Consider the following 23,871-nt stretch of genomic DNA (forward strand, 5'->3'; position numbering starts at 1 on the left):
AAAAATTCAATGTGATGACGTTGATGGAAAGCGGATTGGATTTGCAAAAAGTCATCAACCTAAGGGAACTTTGGATTTTTTAACCTTTTAACCTAAATCCAATGTCATGCTGGCATTTGTTGATTTCACGTTGAATTCACGTTAGTTGGCAATTTAACCAAATGTATATGGAGTTGATCTGACATCTGTGCCCAGTGGGTATAGCCTACACTCTCATTGAAAAATGTTACAATTGCACATGGACTGTGACAGGGCAGGGAAATATTTGTGAAATCATATTCATTCTGGAAAAAAACTTAAACATAGACAGACCTAACAAAAAACTACAAGTCTCATGGCCTATGTTATACAGTACTGAAGACAGTGCAGATGCTGTATGTAAAAGCAATTACAGAGCAACCTACATTAGCTTTAAAATGCAGTGATGTGTTGTAGGCCTATATGTCATGTAGCCTATATATAAACGATTTAATTTAGTTATCTATACCCATGGAAGCACCAGTGGGGTGCCTCTAGTTACATTTCTGACAGCTCGCTTAGTAAATTAAAACCTCACAATCAATTTATGTGATTGCTCTCTAAAAGCCTCCTTATTTTGGTAGAACAGAGACTGAGATACCTCATCTCCAATAATATCTCTCTCTCTCTCTGTCTCTCTCTCTCTCTGTCTCTCTCTCTCTCTCTCTCTCTCTCTCTCTCTCTCTCTCTCTCTCTCTGTCTCTGTCTCTGTCTCTCTCTCTCTGTCTCTCTCTCTCTCTCTCTCTCTCTCTCTCTCTCTCTCTCTCTCTCTCTCTCTCTCTCTCTCTCTCTCTCTCTCTCTCTCTCTCTCTCTCTCTCAATTCAAATGTATTTATTGTCATGGGAAACATTGCCAAAGAAAATGGAATAGACAATAAACAAAGTGGAAATTAACAAGGGAAACATTAGTAAACAAGTTTTAAGAGAAAATAGACATTTCAAATGTTATTTTCTTTGCTATGTACAGTGTCGTAACAATGTGTAAGTAGTTATTATTTATATTTATAAACATAAATATAAGTTGTATTTCAAATGTTTGTACTCCACTGGTTACCCTTTTGTCATGGCAACAGGCCACAAATCTTGTTGCAGTATCTGCGGTATTTCGCCTAACAGATATGGGAGTTCATCAATGTTTGATTTGTTTTCAAATTCTTTGTTGATCTGGGGGAATATGTGTCTCTAAAGTGGTCATACATTGGAGAGGTTAGGAAGTGTAGCTCAGTTTCCACCTAATTCTGTGGGCAGTGGGCACGGAGCATGTCATCTTTGAAGAGCCAGTCTGTACATGCTCACTGAGTCTGTACATAGTCAAGGATTTTCTTCATTTAGGGTCAGTCACAGTGGTCAGGTATTCTGTCATTGTGTACGGTTTGTTTAGGGCCAGATAGCATTCCAATTTACTCTGTTTTTTGGTTGATTCTATCCAGTGTGTCAAATAGTTATCTTTTTGCTTTCTAATCATTTGGGTGGGTCTAAATGTGTTACTGTCCTGGGTCTGTGGGGTCTGTTTGTGTTTGTGAACAGATCCCCAGAACCAGCTGACTGAGGGGACTCTTCTCCTGGTTAATCTCTCTGTAGGTGAGGACTTTGGGGTGGAATGTGTGGGCATCACTTCCTTTTAGGTGGTTGTGCAATCTTTGCTGGATTTTGATAACTAGCAGGTATAGCCCTAATTCTGCTCTGCATGCATCTCTCTCTCGCGCACGCACAGACAGACAGACAGACAGACAGACAGACAGACAGACAGACAGACAGACAGACAGACAGACAGACAGACAGACAGACAGATACGCATTATATCCAAACATTCTGTAGCACCCTACTCTTTTCAAATACAGTAGAAAGAAGACAGGGAATGTGTCCCTCAAATTAATCTCTTAGACTAAGAATAGAGTTACCATTTGGCCCACAGGTATCCTTATGACAGGATATCAAACACCAGAGGAATAAATACAATGGATTTGAGCGGAGACTTGGCTAGAGGAGCATAGCAAGTGCTTGGGTGTGTGTGGGTGTCCATGCGTGCGTGCATGATTGTGTGCATTTGCTGTGTTTATGTTGGATGAGGGAGCTCTATGGACAGGGTGTCTACGAAGATGATGTCCTTCAGGGGTTACTGATAGGCCATTACTGAGCCATATCCACTGCCTCTCTCAGCAGGGCAGAAGTCATCCTCCTGTTCCCCAACATCAGTAAGGCCCCTATTCTGTCCTTTTAGTATCTTGAATATGCTGTCTGCGTCGTAATATAAGTACCCCCTCTAGTGGTGACAGGTTGACATCACAAGCTGTCTTTTTGGGGGGGACTCAGGTATGAAAGTTCACATTTCACTTTTGCTCCACTGTTACAATTGTCATTTAATCATGGACGCATTCAAGGGATAAGAGTGATAAAGTATAAATATTTAATTATATAGGTAAATCCGCTCATTAAACTGCAATAGAGGTAATTAAACTCGCACACAATTAAAGGTCTCCCTTCACAGCAGACAGTCCAAACATACAAGCATACATGAACTCAGTTGTAAGTCATAGCCTTGTGGGATCTATCAGCAACTCATCTCCTTTGATACGGCTTTATAAAATCAATGGTTCTGTAAAAGCAATTAGCTGATCCACCATTTTGGAAAACAATGCTACTAACAGCACAAATCTTTCAACCATTAGGCCTAAACCAATATATGGGGTGTCAAAAAGAGCTACAACACTAGGCCTACACAGAGAGCGAGAGAGAGAACAAGACAGAGGGCCATGGGGGTGAAGAAAAGAGAGTGGAAAAGTGATAGAGAGCGCGAGAGAAAGAGCAAATGTGCTACAGACAGAGAGAGCGAGAACAATGAGAGGCCAGTTTGGTTTATGGGATGTTTAGGCCTCTCTTCCTCCTGTGCAGTATTTTTTTCAGAGCTGCCGGAGTATGGCACAGCTATGAGGCATAGCGTGAGGCCAGACAAACGCCCCCGTAACGCGGGCCGTAAAAATACTGAGGAGATTACACGGCTATCGGGATCAAGGTTGCGCCCCATGAGTAATGAGCCTTTAAATATAAGCAGTGGATGCTAGTGGGAGATGAGCTCCAGTCTTGACATGCTTCTTAGCATATTTGCTAGAGCCCAGGTATAAATCAGATTCCTTTAAAATAGATTTTTTTATACCACAGTGGTGGTAATTTTGATAGTGGAATGCTGTGCCAGGCAGGGAGATTGAGCACCTTCTCACCTCCAGCTGAAATAAACTCAGATCAAGTGAGCAACCAAATAGGGTTCTCTTTCATATACTAGTTTTGATGTATGACATTGGGATTTGCTCAGAATCACTAATCGGGGCAGGACAAATCAAAGTCGGAGACAGACAGGTCAAGTGGCAAATGAGGTGAGCCCCTCCCTTCATTATAAGGCGCCACTCGCCCATCCTTTGGTCATTCTCTCGTCTCTTCCTTGCAAAGAGCTCTTTTGAAGCTCTCCTCAGCACGACTTGATCCCTGTCATCCTGCTTAACTGTTCTCAGGTGAACCGCGAGGTTAATGTTGCCAAATGTAGGATTTTTCAGATCTCGTCCAACTGACCAAAAGGAAAGATTTTGGTTATTGTAGAATTAGCATCACACGGCTAGCTACTGAGACTTAGCTAGCTCTCGCCGCAAGGCTTAGCCAACCTGGCTAGCTCGCCGCAAGGCCAGCTGTAGAACCAAACTATGTTTTCTACCTGGAAATTTATAATTTACTAGCTCTCCTCTCTCGATTAGCTCAAACTATGTCCCCTTGTGCCGAGTTGACTAAACTGGCTGTCCTAGCTTCACAGCTTGTCAGTTGAGAGACACGCTTAGTTCATCGAGAGATGAAGAAAGCATGCGCTGTCTCCGGCTAGCATTGTGCTAACTGGCGAGGTTATTTGCCCACGAGGCGAACACTAGCTAGCTTCCACTTTGCCCGAGAACTAACTATCTCTCAGAGCCATGGAGCCTGCTGCCACTACACAGTGAGAACCAAGCAATGCTACTTCCCAGTTTATCAAAAGTTTTGGGAAAACATGTCAATAATCAATTGACTGGCTTTCTTTATGTATATAGTATTCTCTCCGGTATGCAATCTGGTTTTCGGTCAGGTTATGGATGTGTCATTGTAACCTTAAAGGTCCTAAATTATGTCACCATTGCCTTTGATTTTAAGCAATGTAGTGCTGATATTTTTATTGACTTGGACAAAGCTTTTGATATAGTAGACCATTCCATTCTTGTGGGTCTGCTAACGACCCCTTGTGTGCCTGGTTTGCCTCCTGTGTGCCTAGAATGTGTGCCATTCTTGTGTGCCTGGTTTGCTAACTAGCTCTCTCAAAGAGTGCAGTGTATAAAGTCAGAACATCTGCGGTCTCAGCCACTGCCTGTCACCGACGGAGTACCCCAAGGTTTGATCCTAAGCCACACGCTCTTCTCAATTTACATCAACAAACAAAGCTCAGGTAGTAGGAAGCGCTCTCATCCATTTATATTCAGATCATAAAGTTACACTCAGCTGGCCCATGTTGTGCTCTACAACAAAGTTTCCATGGTGTCCTACAAGCATTCTCTGCCCTTAGCCTTGTTCTGAACACCTCGAAAATAAGGTCATGTGGTTTGGTAAGAACAATACCCCCCCACCCCCTCCACTTGTGTGATTACTACCTCTGAGGCTTTCGAGCTTGAGGTAGTCACCTCACAAGTATTTGGGAGTATGGGTAGACGGTGCACTGTCCTTCTCTCAGCACATATCCACACTGCAGGCTAAGATTACATCTAGACTTGCTTTCCTATATTGTAATCACTACTCTTTCACCCCAGCTGCCAAACTAATCCTGATTCAGATGACCATCCTACCCATGCTAGATTTTGAAGACATAATTTATAGATTGGCAGGTGAGACTGCTCTCCAGCAGCTAAATGTTCTTTACTATTCGGCCATCAGATTTTCCAGCAATGCTCCTTATAGGATATATCACTGCACTCTATACTTCTCTGTGAACTGGCCATCTCTGTATACCCGACGCAAGACCAACTGGTTGGTGCTTATTTATACAAATCCTCTTAGGCCTCACTCCACCATATCTGAGATACCTACTGCAACCCTCATCCTCCACATACAACACTGGTTCTGCCAGTCACATCTCGTTTCAGGGTCCCCAAAACACATGCATCACTGGGTCACTCCTCTTTTCAATTGGTTGCAGCTAGCGACTGGTACGAGCTGCAATAAACATTCAAACTGGACAGTTTTATCTCCATCTCTACATTCAAAGACTCAAAGCTGAAAATGTCCCAGTTGTTCCATGGCCTGCATACTCACCAGACATGTCAACCATTGAGCATGTTTGGGATGCTCTGGATCAACGTGTACGACAGCGTGTTCCAGTTTACGCCAATATCCAGCAACTTCGCACAGACATTTAAGAGGAGTGGGACAAAATTCACAGTCCTCAGTCAAGAGCCTGATCAATTCTATGTGAAGGAGATGTGTTGCGCTGCATGAGGCAAATGGTAGACACACCAGATACTGACAGGTTTTCTGATCCACACCTTTTTTTAAAGGTATCTGTATCCATAGATTCAATCATTTATTTCAATTGACTGATTTCCTTATATATGTAAGTTGTTACATGTTGCGTTTATATTTTTGTTCAGTATATATCAGGATAATGTGCACTTTTATGGAGAAAAATGTGGTACATTGATTGGGAATCTAGTGTTGTTTAATAAGAATTACTATACTTTTTGAACATATACAGTATTCTATACATAGACAATTACTATACTATTATAACATATACAGTATTCTATATATAGAGTATTACTATACTGTTAGAACATATACACTATTCGGCAGGGTAGCCTAGTGGTTAGAGCGTTGGACTAGTTGGACTAGTAACTGGAAGGTTGCAAGTTCAAACCCCTGAGCTGACAAGGTACAAATCTGTCGTTCTGCCCCTGAACAGGCAGTTAACCCATTGTTCCTAGGCCGTCATTGAAAATAAGAATTTGTTCTAAACTGACTTGCCTAGTTAAATAAAGGTTCAAATATATATATATATATATATATATATATATATATATATATAATATATATATATATATATATATATATATATATATATATATGAGTATTACTATAATATTTGAACATATACAGTATTCTATACATAGAGTAGTACTATACTACTAGAACATATACAGTATTCTATATATAGAGTATTACTATACTATTAGAACATATACAGTATTCTATATATAGAGTAGTACTATAATATTAGAACATATACAGTATTCTATATATAGAGTAGTACTATACTATTAGAACATATACAGTATTCTATATATAGAGTAGTACTATACTAGTAGAACATATACAGTATTCTATATATACAGTATTACTATACTATTAGAACATATACAGTATTCTATATATACAGTATTACTATACTATTAGAACATATACAGTATTCTATATATAGAGTATTACAATAGTATTAGAACATATACATATACAAGGAAAACGTCTCTGAGCCTCTTTCTAAAATGTTTTGTGAGATTGTAGAACACATTAGGAGGGATCTTAGACCAATACTGCATACAGAGCCTTTCCAGATCCTTGATATCCTACATCTACGCTTATAGACGGCCCTTCACAGTAAGGTACTTAATTGTTACCCAGGAAATATTTGTTATTGCCATTTTTTTTTAAATGCTGTATTGGGTCGTGAAGTATAGATCATTTTAATCAATAGCTTTTATTCCTACACATAAATGTGTGACAAAATGTGAGTCATTCTCAGCATTTCTAACCTGTCGGGAACCTCCTTATTCATAGTCTGAGCTGCTTGATACATACAATGTATCATTTTTTCTTCGGGTCACCTTCCTTGAGCATGAGAGCAGGGTGCCCAGTAAGCTAAAGCAAACAAATGTAACACACATACTTCACTAACGGACAGACAGGGTAGCACACACACACACACCAAACCCCCAGTAACAGATCACTTACCTTGACCTGCAGTGGCTCGTCCATATGTACATCTATGTCCACGACTCAACTTACCTTTTATTTAAAAGTTGTGCAAAAAATATATTTAAAAAATAAAACAAATACGAAAAAAAATAGAAAGAGGAAAAGTATCCTCTTGTAGTACAGCAGCATCTGTCAGCACATATAAAGGTGATTAAATGTACAGTACATACTTTATGTATTATATGTTTAGACATGCTCAGTTTTTACAACTTCATTCTATACTGAAACATCTGCCTGTTGTTCAAGATAAAGCTCAGTATAGCACCTCCACCTCTGCAGGTCTTCGTCAACCTCTGCTCAGACCTACATATCAGGGTCACAGGGTTACAAGAACCTCCACCAGGGGGAACTGTAGAATCCCCAAACAGTCAACCACCTTCTCCCAATATGCCTTCTCATACAAAGCAATAAAGACATGGAATGGCCTTTCTTCCTCTCTGAAAGCTTTAGCACCCTCCAAGCCTTCTCATCTGAGACAAAAACATTTACATTTACATTTAAGTCATTTAGCAGACGCTCTTATCCAGAGCGACTTACAAATTGGTGCATTCACCTTATGACATCCAGTAGAACAGCCACAAAACATGGAGTCCAATCAGATGTGTTCACACTGATTTTAATCTAATATGTCACAATTACTTTTTAATTCAGCAGAAGACACACTAAAGCACATAAGCAAATTTCAATAGGTGCAATAACTTTTCTGTTTTGAAATGTGTCTGTACTGTATGTCCTGACCTCTGTTTTTATGTGTATGTTGTCTGTTCGTATGTAATGTTTTCATGTTTATACGTCCACCTGCCCGGGGACTTCAGATGTGTCACGGATCCCTCCGGAACATTCATCACGCACACCTGTCCCCTATTCCCACTGATTAGTATTTGTATATATGGGCCCTTTGGTTTCCATGGTCTGGTCGATTATTGTTACAATGTCCGTTGGTGCGCGTGAGTACCTGTGCTGTGTGTTTTGGACTTTCGTGCCCTTGTGGATTGCGCAGATGATTACAGGTCTCGTCCGGTGTGATACCTATTGTGCATTTGTTATTTGAGGTACTCCTTGCTCTTTTGTTTGGGTTTCAACCCTGTGTTTTGTGTACGTGTTTGTTTCTTGTCCTCGTGCCTTTTACACGGCACGCTGTAATTTTAGGTGTAATAAAAAATAAACGTATTCATTCCTGCACTTGTCTCTCGGAATCATTGTTACCAACGTGACAAGATGTAAATGATCTGTTAGTTAAATCTGGTGCCACGCATGACTTCTCATTGAGGCATGTTTTTGTTGTACAGTATCAGTCAAACATTTGGACACCTACTCATTCAAAGGTTTTGCTTTATTTTTTTACTATTTTCAACATTGTAGAATAATAGCGAAGACAAACTATGAAGTAACACATGGAATCATGTAACCAAAAGTGGTAAACAAATCAAAATATATTTTAGATTATTCAAAATAGCCACCCTTTGCCTTTGACAGCTTTGCACACTCTTGGCATTCTCTCAACCAGCTTCGCCTGGAATGCTTTTCCAACAGTCTTGAAGGAGTTCCCACATTTGCTGAGCACTTGTTGGCTTTTCCTTCATTCTGCAGTCCAACTCGTCCCAACCATCTCAATTGGGTTGAGGTTGGGTGATTGTGGAGGCCAGGTCATCTGATGCAGCACTCCTATCACTCTCCTTCGTTAAATAGCCCTTACACAGCCTGCAGGTGTCTTGGGTCATTGTCCTGTTGAAAAACAAATGATAGTCCCACTAAGCACAAACCAGATTGGGTGGTGTATCGCTGCAGAATGCTGTGGTAGCTATGGTGGTTAAGTATCTTCTGCAGCAAAGAACTCTGGGTCTTCCTTTCCTGTGGCGTTCCTCATGAGAGCCAGTTTAATCAACGATTTTAGCGACTGCACTTGAAGAAACTTTCAAAGGTCTTGAAATGTTCCATATTGACTGACCTTCATGTCTTAAATGAATGGACGGCAGGGTAGCCTAGTGGTTAGAGCGTTGGACTCGTAACCGGAAGTTACAAGTTCAAAACCCCCAAGCTGACAAGGTACAAATCTGTCATTCTGCCCCTGAACAGGCAGTTTACCCACTGTTCCTAGGCTGTCATTGAAAATAAGAATTTGCTCTTAACTGACTTGCCTAGTTTTAAAAAAAAATGGACAAATTTCTCTTTGTTTATTTGAGCTGTTCTTGCCATAATATGGACTTGGTCTTTTACCAAATAGGGCTATCTTTATACCACCCCTACCTTATCAGAACACAACTGATTGGCTCAAACACAGGAAAGAAATTGCACAAATTAACTTTTAACAAGGCACACCTGTTAATTAAAATGCATTCTAGGTCACTACCTCATGAGGATGGTTGAGAGAATGCCAAGAGTGTGCAAAGCTGCCAAGGCGACTTTGAAGAATCTCAAATAGAAAATATATTTTGATTTAACACTTGTTTTGGGTTACTACATGATTCCATGTGTGTTATTTCATAGTTTTGATATCTTCACTATTATTCTACAATGTAGAAAATAGTCCAAATGAAGCTAAACCCTTGAATGAGTAGGTGTGTCCAAACTGTTGACTGGTACTGTACATTTTCAAATATATGTAATAAATCAGTATTGTAAGGAAAAATATGAATGCCTATACCCACTTCAGCCTCATCTTCTGCCTCACCCTCTTGAGGAAAGGATGCTAGGGAAGAGGTATTTTTCATCAATAATTTCAAGCAATATCATATTACCATATATTTCTGCAAATATAAATGTTTCATTACTTTAAATAAAAAAATAGGGTCTACCCTCATCATCCTCAGACACACTCTTACCCTGTTTCTACTTTGCAGGGGCATCCTCCACTGAGTGAGGCTCCTCTAAACCACTGAGAAGACATGTCAGATTGGAGGTAGATTGCCTCTTTTTACACACACACATACATACACACAAATATATACCTTCCTTAAGGAAGAGCAGGATGACCAGTAGAGCAAACAGTAACACACTATAGGCCCTCAAACTTTAAGAACAGAGAGCAATCCTCACACACACACACACACACAAAAACGCACTCACACACACCCAAAAACACTGGACCATCTCCTATTACCTCAGTCCTGCACTGACGAAGTGTATGTTTACAGAGATATGCCTGCTATATTGTATCCTGTATTTGTCCTGCAGTCGCTGAAATGTGTTGTGTTTGGTGTAGTATTCCCCCTCTGTGTAAAACCAATAGCACAAATAGCAGGACGCGAGAGATGCTGTAGAGGAGTCAAATTTAAGCTTTGGAATGAGTGTACATGGATGTACCATGTGGAAGACTGTGATTTACAGCTCCCAACAATGCGGGTTCAATCCCAGTGCTACCCATATGACAAAAATACTACAGTACTTACTGTAGAATTCTGTATTTCAGTAAATACTTTAGTCTGCAAAAACACTACAGTGAATACTATACTATCATTGGTGTAGTGCAGAGTATACACTGTATACCCACTTAGTTTTCAGTGGGCATTGAGTATACTAACTTCTTAATCCCCACAATGTGTATCAAAGTAGTGGAGTGGAGGTATGCGCCATATCAATTAATAAGGCTGATGGAACAGATGAAAATGTTTAGCTTAAAATACAGATAAACTATTATTGCTTCACATTTTAGTCACAGCAATGTTCACATTGCATCGTAGGTTCATAACTCTGCCTGTTGGCCTGTCCTGGGAGACACACAGAGCCAACAGGTGATAGATTGACGCCTCTGCCTTGTGTGTGTGTGTGTGTGTGTAAGAGAGAGAGAGTGCTACCTATATCCCCCCACTAGAATCACCATACTTTAATGAAGACAGCTTCTCCATCCTGGAGGGGAAAATCCATCATTTCCAGGTCCAGGGACATGTACTAGTTAGTTATTGGCGACCTAAATGCCAGAACCGTACAAGAACCTGACACCCTCAGCACACAGGGGGACAAACACCTGCCTGGAGGTGACAGCATTCTCTCCCCCATATGCTGCCCTAGGCACAACAATGACAACATAACCAACAAAAACGGGTCACAACTCCTGCAGTTCTGTCGCACTCTGGGAATGTACAGTGCCTTTCAAATGTATTCATCCCCCTTGGCATTTTTACTATTTTGTTGCATTACATCCTGTTATTACATTTATTTGGGGGGGATTTCATGTAATGGACATACACAAAATAGTGAAAATCGTTGAACTGAAATAAAAATAAATAAATTACTTGTTTCAAAAACTTAAATAAAAAAATGTGAAAAGTGGTGCGTGCATGTTTTCACCCCCTTTGCTATGAAGCCCCTATATAAGATCTGGTGCAACCAATTACCTGGACTTTATTTAAGTGTCACATGATCTGTCACCTGTTCTGAAAGGCCCCAGAGTCTGCAACACCACCAAGCAAGCGTCACCATGAAGACCAAGGAGCTCTCCAAACATGTCAGGTACAAAGTTGTGGAGAAGTACAGATCAGGGTTGGGTTCTAAAAAAATATCTGACATTTTGAACATCCCATGGAGCACCATTAAATCCATTATTAAAAATGTTAAATAATATGGCACGACAACAAACCTGCCAAGAGAGGACCGCCCAACTCACGGACCAGGCAAGGAGGGCATTAATCAGAGAGGCAACATAGAGACCAAAGATAACCCTGAAGGATCTGTAAAGCTCCACAGCGGAGATTGGAGTATCTGTCCATAGGACCACTTTAAGCCGTACACTCCACAGAGATGGGCTTTATGGAAGTGGCCAGAAAAAAAGTCATTACTTAAAGAAAAAAATAAGCAAACACATTTGGTGTTTGCGAAAAGGCATGTGGGAGACTTCCTAAACATATGGAAGAAGGTACTCTGGTCAGATGAGACTAAAATATAGCTTTTTGGAAAAAGCTATGTCTGGTGCAAACCCAACACCTCTTGTCACCCCGAGAACAACATCCTGCCACCACCATGCTGTGGGGATGTTTTTCATCGGCGGTTACTGAGAAACTGGTCAGAATTGAAGAAATGATGGATGGTGCTAAATACAGAGAAATTCTTGAGGGAAACCTGTTTCAGTCTAACAGAGATTTGATACTGGGACTGAGGTTCACCTTCCAGCAGGACAATGACCCTAAGCATACTGCTAAAGCAATACTTTAGTGGTTTAAGGGGAAACATGTAAATGTCTTGGAATGGCCTAGTCAAAGCCCAGACCTCAATCCAATTGAGAATCTGTGGAATGATTTAAAGATTGCTGTACACCAGCGGAACCCATCCAACTTGAATGAGCTGGAACAGTTTTGCCTTGAAGAATGGGCAAAAATCCCAGTGGCTAGATGTGCCAAGCTTATAGAGACATACCCCAAGATACTTGCAGCTATAATTGCTGAAAAAGGTGGCTCTACAAATTATTGACTTTGGGAGATGAATAGTTATGCACGCTCAAGTTTCTGTTTTTTTGTCTTATTTCTTGTTTGTTTTACAATAAAAAATATTTTGTATCTTCAAAGTGGCAGGCATGTTGTGTAAATCAAATGATACAAACCTCCGAAAATTCCAGGTTGTAAGGCAACGAAATAGGAAAAATGCCAAGGGGGGTGAATACTTTCGCAAGCCACTGTATATATCAACAAATTGGCGAGGGCACTAGAACAGTTTGCAACACCCGGCCTCACCCTAATAGAATCTGAAGTCAAATGTCTACTGTTTTCGGATGATCTGGTGCTTCTGTACAGATTCTGCAACACCACGAACGCACAATCCCTCCATCAGTGCTCAGACTGTCCGCAATAGGCTGAGAGAGGCTGGACTGAGGGCTTGTAGGCCTGTTGTAAGGCAGGTCCTCACCAGACATCACCGGCAAGAACGTTGCCTATGGGCACAAACCCACCGTCGCTAGACCAGACAGGACTGGCAAAAAGTGCTCTTCACTGACGAGTTGCGGTTTTGTCTCACCAGTAGTGATGGTCAGATTCACGTTTATCGTTGAAGGAATGAGCGTTACACCGAGGACTGTACTCTGGAGCGGATCGATTTGGAGGTGGATGGCCCGTCATGGTCTGGGGCGGTGTGTCACAACATCATCGGGCTGAGCTTGTTGTCATTGCAGGCAATCTCAACGCTGTGCGTTCTCCTCCCTCATGTGGTACCCTTCCTGCAGGCTCATCTTGACATGACACTCCAGCATGACAATGCCACCAGCCATACCGCTCCTTCTGTGTGTGATTTCCTGCAAGACAGGAATGTGAGTGTTCTGCCATGGCCAGCGAAGAGCCCGGATCTCAATCCCATTGAACACGTCTGGGACCTGTTGGATCGGAGGGTGAGGGCCATTCCCCCCAGAAATGTCTGGGAACTTGCAGGTGCCTTGGTGGAAGAGTGGGGTAACATCTTACAGCAAGAACTGGTCAATCTGGTGCAGTCCATGAGGAAATGCACTGCAGTACTTAATGCAGCTGGTGGCCACACCAGATACTCACTGTTACTTTTGATTTTGAACCCCCACCCCTTTGTTCAGGGACACATTATTCAATTTCTGTTAGTCACATGTCTATGGATCTTGTTCAGTTTGTCTCAGTTGTTGAATCTTATGTTCATACAAATATTTACACACCTGAAGTTTGCTGAAAATAAACAGTTGACAGTGAGAGGATGTTTCTTTGCTGAGTTTATATTTCCTATTCCAATAAAGCCCCTTGAATTTAATTGAATAGAGAGAGAGAGAGAGAGAGAGAGAGAGAGAGAGAGAGAGAGAGAGAGAGAGAGAGAGAGAGAGAGAGAGAGAGAGAGAGAGAAATGCTCTCTGTCAGGCTGAACTACTGACCTCTGCTGCATGATTGTGACTGACACTGCAGCCCTGGCCCCATACCTCCCTGGGGTAAACCCTGGTCACTCTGCCTATCTGTGCCAGATGCTGTGTCTTAGACCTGGAAGAGAGCCATGTGGCCCTCTTTGATCCATACCTGCTGCCAACGGTGTCACACACCTGTGCATGTGCACGCACACAAACACACACGCCTTTCTCATGTGCCAGCTGGTTGAATGTCAGTGAAGTATACTGTAGGAATCCTCCTGTGGTTTCTCTATACAGATATAGCAGTATGAGGGAAAGCTCTTACCTTTAAAATGAAAGACAATTTCTCAGCTGCATTGGGTTGTTTACCGGTCAAGGAACCCTTCCTCCCCTTACTACCTACCCCCTGCTACAGGAATATCCGTGCAGCAGTCTGCATGTATTTCTCTGTTAAGCTACCGGAATGAGCTGTCACCCACAGACTGACTCCACTCAAGTGCTATAGTAGGCAGCTCTAGGGTTGTGTAAACCTCTTCATTATGGATAAGTCTAACAGAGCGCTACTCTCTTCAGGCGATAATAGGAAGGATGCAGTCACGGGCTAGCCTGTGAGGAAGGAGGAGAAAGTACAGTACAACTAGTTCATTTCTCAAAGTTTTTCATTTCATGTAATGATGGAATGGTGTTGAAAGACAAATTGTTTCCTGCCTGGGCTAGTTTTGGTACTGTTGTAAATTGAGATTTATGTGGAAAGTATTGGGTTTCCACTGTGATAGCAAAAATTATACCAGTACAAGGTCAGTGGCGGTATCATCTTCAGATATGACGTCAGGGAGACACAGAAATAGTATCTCTCAATGGAGGGAGGCCTATATGTGACGTCGAGCCACCCGGTTTTGTGTGTGTGTGTGTGTGTGTGTGTGTGTGTGTGTGTGTGTGTGTGTGTGTGTGTGTGTGTGTGTGTGTGTGTGTGTGTGTGTGTGTGTGTGTGTGTGTGTGTGTGTGTGTGTGTGTGTGTGTGTGTGTGTGTGTGTGACTGTATAGGATGTGTGTGACTGTGTGTGTGTGTGTGTGGGGGACTGTATAGGATGAGGTGAATTTCAGAGCGGCAATTGTGAAATATCTCCTTTAGGCTGTACAGTACAGCAGGTTTTACACGATTCTCACTGACATGTGTCATGTTGGTTGTCCTCCACTGCTTGTCCTCCACTGTCTGTCTCTTTGTCTTTAATCTTATGTGACCTCGGCGAATCTCACCTCCACCTAATTTCAATTGTTTCTCTCACTGATGACTGGTTACCACTGTGTTTTCTCAGCCACTTGCTAACACCCACATCATGTATAACTAAGAACAAGCTAGTGTCTCTGTGAGAAATTAGTGTCTTGGGAATGTATTACCACGGTTAGACATTTTTCATATTTGTTCTCTTTAGTAGGATGAGTATAAAAACCCTGCCAGTGAGGATGGATCTATTGTTCATCCCCAAACGTCTCTTTCTCTCTCCCTGAGATCCGCCTGCCTGCCTGAGAGCCTGCCTGCCTACCTGAGAGCCTGCCTGCCTACCTGAGAGCCTGAGAGACTGCATGTCTACCTGCCTAAGAACCTCAAGACACAATGAGTCACTTAGTCTTCTCATGAATAAATCCCACCTGCCTTATATAGTCTACGCTTCTTTCTTTCCAAAAGATTTCTTGGGAGTTCGCTGGCGTCTCTGTCATGGAGAACACAAATGCTTGCACACTAAGCAGTAGAGGCAGCAGGCACACTGACACAGTGTCAATTCACACACAGCCTTGGGTTGAGTTACATACTGTGGGCTCATTTAGTCAAACCCACATATTTAAGCCATACTATTTTGCCCACGGTAAACATAAATCACCAAATGGGGTTGTCCGACATGATCCTACCACATTCAACTCTTGAAACAATATCTCCATGAGATCCTATCACTACCGAGAGTGTGTTGTGTTTTTTTAAACTGGTAGATGTTTTTTTCTGTTTGTTCGGTTATTTCCCATCTATGTGTGGCTCCATGGAGGCAGAGGAATCTTCTGCCCTTCTCTTTCTCCCCCCCCACCCCTTCTCTATGGGTCAGTAAAAAAATGGTCTCGGGAATAAAATAGCTGTCTGCTTTGGCCCTATAATGTAGGAAATGGACTTGTTTCTTTGGCATCGATTTCCTTTCGGCTTCATTGGAAAGCAGCGTTGTGGAGGCTATCCTAAGAGCGGCAGGTCGATAGGCCTACGAAGTGGAAGGAAGCCAGGGGATGTTGTTCACTGTACAGGCCCTAATTGAAGTGTTCTCTGTCACCTCCGGCCGCATGGCAAATGGCTCAAGACTATGCCCAAGGGTCAGTATGCGCTTCACACCTCTGAAGGGCCAAAAATGTGTCTCTCTCTCTATAGTATCCAGAGGACTGACTATGGAATGTGATATACGTGATACCAGACATGGATACTATAGCATTATTCTATCTGACACTTGTTCTCTGAGTAGAACTCTGAAGCTACCTACATGGATGTATGATCTCTGTGGTCAGTTGTATCTGTACAGGGTGAACTAAATGACTCTATGCAAAGGGATTTCATTGTGTATTTGCATTGAGTAATCAGGTTACTGTAAACTTGGTTTTGTTTGATTGGTCAATGGTGGTTGGTTGTGGTTTGAAAAATGTACACCTTCAGATGTTAGAAATGAAATTGAAGGTCTGTTTGTTCTCTCTCGTATCCTGTACATTGGAGGTTTGGTTTTATGATGTTTTCTCATTGCCCAGACTTTTAAGCCTCTGTTCATGCTCTGTCTTGTAAGTTAACCTTAGGATATATATGCCTAGATTTATGCTTCGTTAATGTCAGTATTGCCTTGTAACTTGAGCTTTATGCCTTGTATGTGAATCCATTCACCTGTCCAAGTTATTCAATAATACTTGCTTTGATATTCACTTCTCATGACCATTTCTTTATCTTAGTCAGCTAAACGCATAATACTTGATTGCACATGGTTTTACTGTCATGTTAAATGGAGTCAGATAAAGAGAAACATTTACAAAACTAATGACAAAATCTTATCATGGGTCGCATGTGAAGTATATATAATATACACATATCAAATACTACCCCACTACAGATGTGATGCTGCTCTACTCACTGATCACCAGATAGAGTTCACTGTGTGTTCACGTATGAGTGGTTATCAGTGGTGATTTTATTCAAATGGTATTGGGCAATGAAAGAGTAATACTTTGTCGAAATCTATTTTCATATTCGCTTCAGATCTTCATGGTGAGTGAATGTCCTCTGAAATAGGACATGGTTTTCTGGTACTACTGTACTATGTTGACTTACACTAATGAAGATCTACTTGTCAAATACTTCCCTAATGTCAGTCTCTGTCAGATAATGTGCTTTTGAGAATCCAGCCACAAGTGTCACATTCTGATCCAACTACAGGCTTCAGAACTGAAAATAAATCTTCCGTCATTACTTCAATTTGACCACTAATAGGTCTAATATCACTAATACTGTGCGGAGGAAATAATCATTGATAAAGCTTCTGTTCTGGGAATTGAATGAGAGCAAAACCGGTGCTTTCCTATGGTTACGGAAAGGTAACTTAATAAATCAATATGATTCTCCACATGAGCATCAGGAGCTTAGACAGATCTATTGATGCTCTGTGTTTTCAAGGCTTATTATCTATGATTAAACTGAAACGTGAGGGACGGGAGGCATTGATTCTGCTTATTGTTTTCCACAGCAGACTTTTCACAGGGTCTACCCTATGTTCCCTCGGCACTATGTTCCCTCAGCCCTAAGTTCCCTCAGCCCTATGTTCCCTCAGCCCTATGTTCCCTCAGCCCTATGTTCCCTCAGCCCTAAGTTCCCTCAGCCCTATGTTCCCTCAGCCCTATGTTCCCTCAGCCCTATGTTCCCTCAGCCCTATGTTCCCTCAGCCCTATGTTCCCTCAGCCCTATGTTCCCTCGGCACTATGTTCTCTCAGCCCTAAGTTCCCTCAGGCTTATGTTCCCTCAGCCCTATGTTCCCTCAGCCCTATGTTCCCTCAGCCCTATGTTCCCTCAGCCCTATATTCCCTCAGCCCTATGTTCCCTCGGCACTATGTTCCCTCAGCCCTAAGTTCCCTCAGCCCTATGTTCCCTCAGCCCTATGTTCCCTCAGCCCTATGTTCCCTCAGCCCTATGTTCCCTCAGCCCTATGTTCCCTCAGCCCTATGTTCCCTCAGCCCTATGTTCCCTCAGCCCTATGTTCCCTCAGCCCTATGTTCCCTCAGCCCTATGTTCCCTCAGCCCTATGTTCCCTCAGCCCTATGTTCCCTCAGCCCTATGTTCCCTCAGCCCCAGCAGCAGCGGCTGTGTCTGTAGAAGGCACTGCAGTTGTCAACGCAGCTGGAGCTTGTGGTTGTAGGATTGTAGTTTACCTCATGGCCAGGAGGTGTCAACATTGTTTTTTACCCTGTGAACTATACCTTCCACATGTGTTTTTCAATGGAGTTGCAAAACAATTGTGTGTGTGTGTGTGTGTGTGTGTGTGTGTGTGTGTGTGTGTGTGTGTGTGTGTGTGTGTTGTGTGTGTGTGTGTGTGTGTGTGTGTGTGTGTGTGTGTGTGTGTGTGTGTGTGTGTGTGTGTGTGTGTGTGTGTGTGTGTGTGTGTGTATATACAGCTCTGGAAAAAATTAAGAGACCACTGCAAAATTAGCAGTTTCTTTGGTTTTGCCATTTATAGGTATGTGTTTGGGTAAAATAAACATTTTTGTTTTATTCTATGAACTACTGACAACATTTCTCCCAAATTCCAAATAAATATATTGTCATTTAGAACATTTATTTGCAGAAAATGACAACTGGTCAACATAACAAAAAAGATGCAGTGTTGTCAGACCTCGAATAATGCAAAGAAAATAAGTTCATATTCATTTTTAAACAACACAATACTAATGTTTTAACTTAGGAAGAGTTCAGAAATCAATATTTTGGTGGAATAACCCTGATTTTCAATCACAGCTTTCATGCGTATTGGCATGCTCTCCACCAGTCTTTCACGTTGATGTTGGATGACTTTATGCCACTCCTGGCGCAAACATTCATCTTCCTCTTGATCACATTCCAGAGGTTTTCAATGCGGTTCAGGTCTGGAGATGGCTATGACAGGGTCTTGATCTGGTGGTCCTCCATCCACACCTTGATTGACCTGGCTGTGTAGCATGGAGCATTGTCCCACTGGAAAAGCCAATCCTCAGAGTTGGGGAACATTGTCTGAGCAGAAGGAAGCAAGTTTTCTTCCAGGACACCCTTGTACGTGGCTTGATTCATGCGTCCTTCACAAAGACATATCTGACCGATTCCAGCCTTACTGAAGCACCCACTGATCATCACCGATCCTCCACCAAATTTCAGTGAGTGAGAGACAGTGGCTTGTAGGCCTCTCCAGGTCTCGCACACACTGTGAAATTTGGTGGAGGATCGGTGATGATCTGGGGTTGCAAATTAATGCTCTAAATGACAATAAAAAAATGTGTCAGTTGTGTATGTGTGTGTGTGTGTGTGTGTGTGTGTGTGTGTGTGTGTGTGTGTGTGTGTGTGTGTGTGTGTGTGTGTGTGTGTGTGTGTGTGTGTGTGTGTGTGTGTGTGTGTGTGTGTGTGTGTGTGTGCGTGCGTGCGAATGTGGCAGGTTCCTGTGAAGGAGAAGCCTCTGTACCTCCAACTAGACACACACAAAGACATGCACAGCCCACACAGACACAGCCCACACAGACACGCACAGCCCACACAGACACAGCCCACACAGACACGCACAGCCCACACAGACACACACAGCCCATACAGACATGCACAGCCCACACAGACATACACAGCCCAGACAGACACACACAGCCCAGACAGACACACACAGCCCAGACACACACACACAGCCCAGACACGCACAGCCCAGACAGACACACACAGCCCAGACAGATACAGCCCATACATACATGCACAGCCCACACAGACACACACAGCCCAGACACACACACACAGCCCAGACAGACATGCACAGACATGCACAGCCCAACATGCAAAGCCCACACGCACACACACAGCCCACACAGACACACACAGCCCAGACACACACACACACAGCCCACACAGACATACACACATACACAGTGCAGACAGACACACACAGCCCAGACAGATACAGCCCATACAGACATGCACAGCCCACACAGACACACACAGCCTAGACACACACACAGCCCAGACAGACACGCACAGGCCAGACAGACACACACAGCCCACACAGACACACACAGCCCAGACACACACAGCCCAGACAGACACACACAGCCCAGACAGACACACACAGCCCAGACACACACACACAGCCCATACAGACACACACAGCCCAGACATACACACACAGCCCAGACATACACACACAGCCCAGACAGACACACACAGCCCAGACACACACACACAGCCCATACAGACACACACAGCCCAGACAGACATATACACACAGCCCATACAGACCTACACAGCCCAGACAGACACACACAGCCCGGACAGACATATACACACAGCCCAGACAGACACACACAGCCCAGACACACACACACAGCCCATACAGACACACACAGCCCATACAGACATACACACACAGCCCAGACAGACATATACACACAGCCCATACAGACCTACACAGCCCAGACAGACACACACAGCCCAGACACACACACACAGCCCATACAGACACACACAGCCCATACAGACACACACACACAGCCCAGACAGACATATACACACAGCCCATACAGACCTACACAGCCCAGACAGACACACACAACCCGGACAGACAGACACACACAGCCCAGACAGACACACACAGCCCAGACAGAAACACACAACCCAGACATACACACACAGCCCAGACAGAATCACACAACCCAGACAGACACACACAGCCCAGACATTGCTTCGCAATCCTGGTCTGAATCGGAGTAACAGACATACACTACCCTCCAGACTGATGATGGTTATGAGAGGTGCTGTCAAGTCGGACTTCCGTCTGCTCGGAGTGGCCATACTAGGCTGTCTCTGCTGCGTGCCTCTCGGCCTCATCTTCATCCTGGTGGATGACCAGGGCTTTGGGGACGTGGGCTACCATGGCTCGGACGTCCACACTCCGGTCCTGGACCAGCTGGCTGGGGAGAGGGTGAAGCTGGAGAACTAATATGTCCATATGTCCAGTCAATCTGCTCGCCCTCATGCAGCCAACTCATGACTGGACGGTGAGTAATGCATTTATTGTACTGGCTTATTATATATTATCCTGAATGGAATGATTCTTCTCAAACTCCTGTGCATTCTTATGACCTTGCTTCTAAATAAAGGGTTGATCTGTCAGAACATTGCATGTTGTTTTGAATATGTATGTATGTGTTTGGAACAATAGTTTGAAGGTTCTAACCGTGATCCCTGACAATAAATTGGTTCTGACAATCTTGCTTTAACTCTCATCTCACCTTCCCCTCCTCTCCCCCCTTTCCCAGGTACCAGATCCATATGGGCCACCAGCATTCCATCATCCGGGCGCGCAAGTCCCTGTGCCAGTCCCTGTGCCTGCCCCTGTGCCTGCCCTCAGATGCGCCCACCCTGGCTGAACGACTGCAGGAGGCAGGCTACAGCACCCAGATGGTAGGGAAATGGCAACTGGGCCTCTGCCGGCCGGGCTACCTGCCCACGGGCCACAGCTTCCATAGCTTCTTAGGCTCCCTGACTGGCAGTGGTGATCACTTCTCCTATGAGAGCTGTGACCAGGCTGAGGCCTGCGGCTTTGACCTGCACGACGGGGAGAGACGACCTGGAGCTGAGCAGTAACTACTTAGCAACACTCTACATAAAGAGGTGAGGTCAGCCTTTACACACATCTTTCGTGATGTTGTAATTCATGTACGAAAAGGAGCTTGTCTAGTACTAAACACTACTGTGCATGTTGGAAACGGAATGAACAGGTGTTTAGAGTGTTCTTGATAAAGTGATTCGCATTTTATTATAATTGGGCACGTCAAAGTCTTCAGCTATTTAAAAGGTTAGGACACAACAGAGTTGATGTATTTTACATAACGTCTCAGTTATATAGACCTGGTGGCCTACTCCTCTTTCCATCCAGGGTTCAGAAAATCCTGAAGGCCCATGACCCCTGGAAGCCCCTCTTCCTGTTCCTGGCACTCCAGGCCATCCACACACCCCTGCAGGCACCAAACCACTTTCTGCGACGCTGCAGTAACCCGGACAACTGCCTGCGACAACACTATGCAGCTATTCTGAGCTGTGTGGACGAGAGTGTGGGGGAGCTGGTGCAGGAGCTGAGAACCAGTGGCCTCTATCAGAACTCTGTTCTGGTCTACTCCTCAGACAACGGGGGCCAGCCTTTCTCTGGAGGCTGCAACTGGCCCATGCGTGGAGAGAAGGGTACCTACTGGGAAGGGGGAGTGCGAGCAGTGGGTTTCGTCCACAGCCCATTCCTGAAGCGGAAAGGGAAGGTGAGAAAGGCGCTGATCCATGTTTCTGACTGGTGCCCCCTCCCCCCGTTGTCTCTGGTGTGGGGGGCCATCAGCCAGGGGCTGCCCTACCCCCGCACTGAGATCCTGTTCAATATCGACCCGGTATCTCGATGGCCCAGTGAGGCAGACTCCAGGCCTTCAACAGCTTCGGCATCTGGGACACAGCAGTGCGGGCAGCCATACGGGCTGCGGACTGGAAGCTGCTGACTGAAAATGCAGGGGACTGTGTGCCGCCTCAGACCCTGCCTGGGGGGGTCCAGCAGTAGCAGGACATGGGGTAACGACGGGACCCTTATGAGATGTCAAACCTGGCTGATGCACGGCCGGAGGGTGTCAAGATACTGCTGGCCAGACTGGCCGAGTACAACCAGGTCCCCCAACACCACCTGATGACCCACCTGATGACCTCATGGTGGACCCCTCAGCTCCATGGGGGGATGTGGACACCCTGGCTGGATAAGCCGGGCAGCGAGGAGCCATGGGGCAGCAGGGAGGGGGAATAGTAGTAAGATGAAGCACTGTAAGGTGTGCAAACTGCAAGGCCTCTTTAAAAATGTGGGCTCCCAGATGCAGAGGTCCTCTCTGTTCTTTTAGTCCTCAGAGGGATGGAAGGAGCACGTGGACAGACAGGCAGGACTAACAGACTTACATGAGACTGGATCTTAGTCACTGGCTGTCCCCTGGCCACCAAGGAGGGTGCAACTGTAAGATTGATGTTGAGGGTGAGTTTTTGACATCTCATCTGCCCATCAACAGGACAAAATCAGAATGACACTCAGACACCCAGAGGGATATTTCTTGAACTTTAAAAAAAGTTGTACTTGGTGATATAATGGACCGTCCAGTCTCCACGCTGCTTATGGCATACTCCTCTGTTGCCTAACCAACTCGAAACAACACCTCACTGCATCAAAATCATAAATTGGGGATTGGCCAGCATAAACTCAGCCAGAAATGCTGTGGCTGTTGTGCTCTCCAGTGCGGTCACAGTACAGTACACCCAAAACCCAATCCAGACATACACTTTTAGACAAAAAGATTCCAAAAGGGTTCTTCAGCTGTTCCCATAGGAGAACGCTTTCTGGTTTCACATAGAACCCCTTTGGGTTCTATGTATTACCCTCTGTGGTAAAGGTTCTACCTGGAACCAAAGGGGTTCTTCAAAGGCTCCTCCTATGGGGACAGCTGACAACCCCCTTTAGGTTCTAGATATCATATTATAGAAGCCAGATCACATCAGATCAAATCTGAGGCTTGCATCTCTTGCCTATAAGCCATTTGTGTAGGAACTAATGTGTGATTATGCCTGTACTGTATATAATGTAGGTAACATTCAGCAATTCTGCAGCAATCCCACACACAGAAGGGAGAAACACTGTACATGTCTTATTTCCAGCAACAAGCTGCCTACTACTTCCCTGCCTCCTCCTTTCTCCCTCCAGCCAAGTCTCACCCTTCCCTCTTGTCTGATCTCTCGC

At 44.0% G+C, this 23,871-nt stretch overlaps 1 protein-coding gene and 1 pseudogene across 1 annotated transcript in view; one reads left to right on the forward strand and one right to left on the reverse strand.

Moving 5' to 3' along the window:
- Positions 1-23,871, reverse strand: part of LOC127911022 (uncharacterized) — a 197,263-nt gene that overhangs the window by 127,431 nt on the left and 45,961 nt on the right. The gene's annotated exons all lie outside the window — the stretch shown is intronic.
- On the forward strand, positions 20,860-22,896 carry LOC118361315 (arylsulfatase I-like; annotated as a pseudogene).

This window comes from Oncorhynchus keta, chromosome 2 (assembly GCF_023373465.1).
Source record: "Oncorhynchus keta strain PuntledgeMale-10-30-2019 chromosome 2, Oket_V2, whole genome shotgun sequence".
Classification (NCBI taxonomy): domain Eukaryota; kingdom Metazoa; phylum Chordata; class Actinopteri; order Salmoniformes; family Salmonidae; genus Oncorhynchus; species Oncorhynchus keta.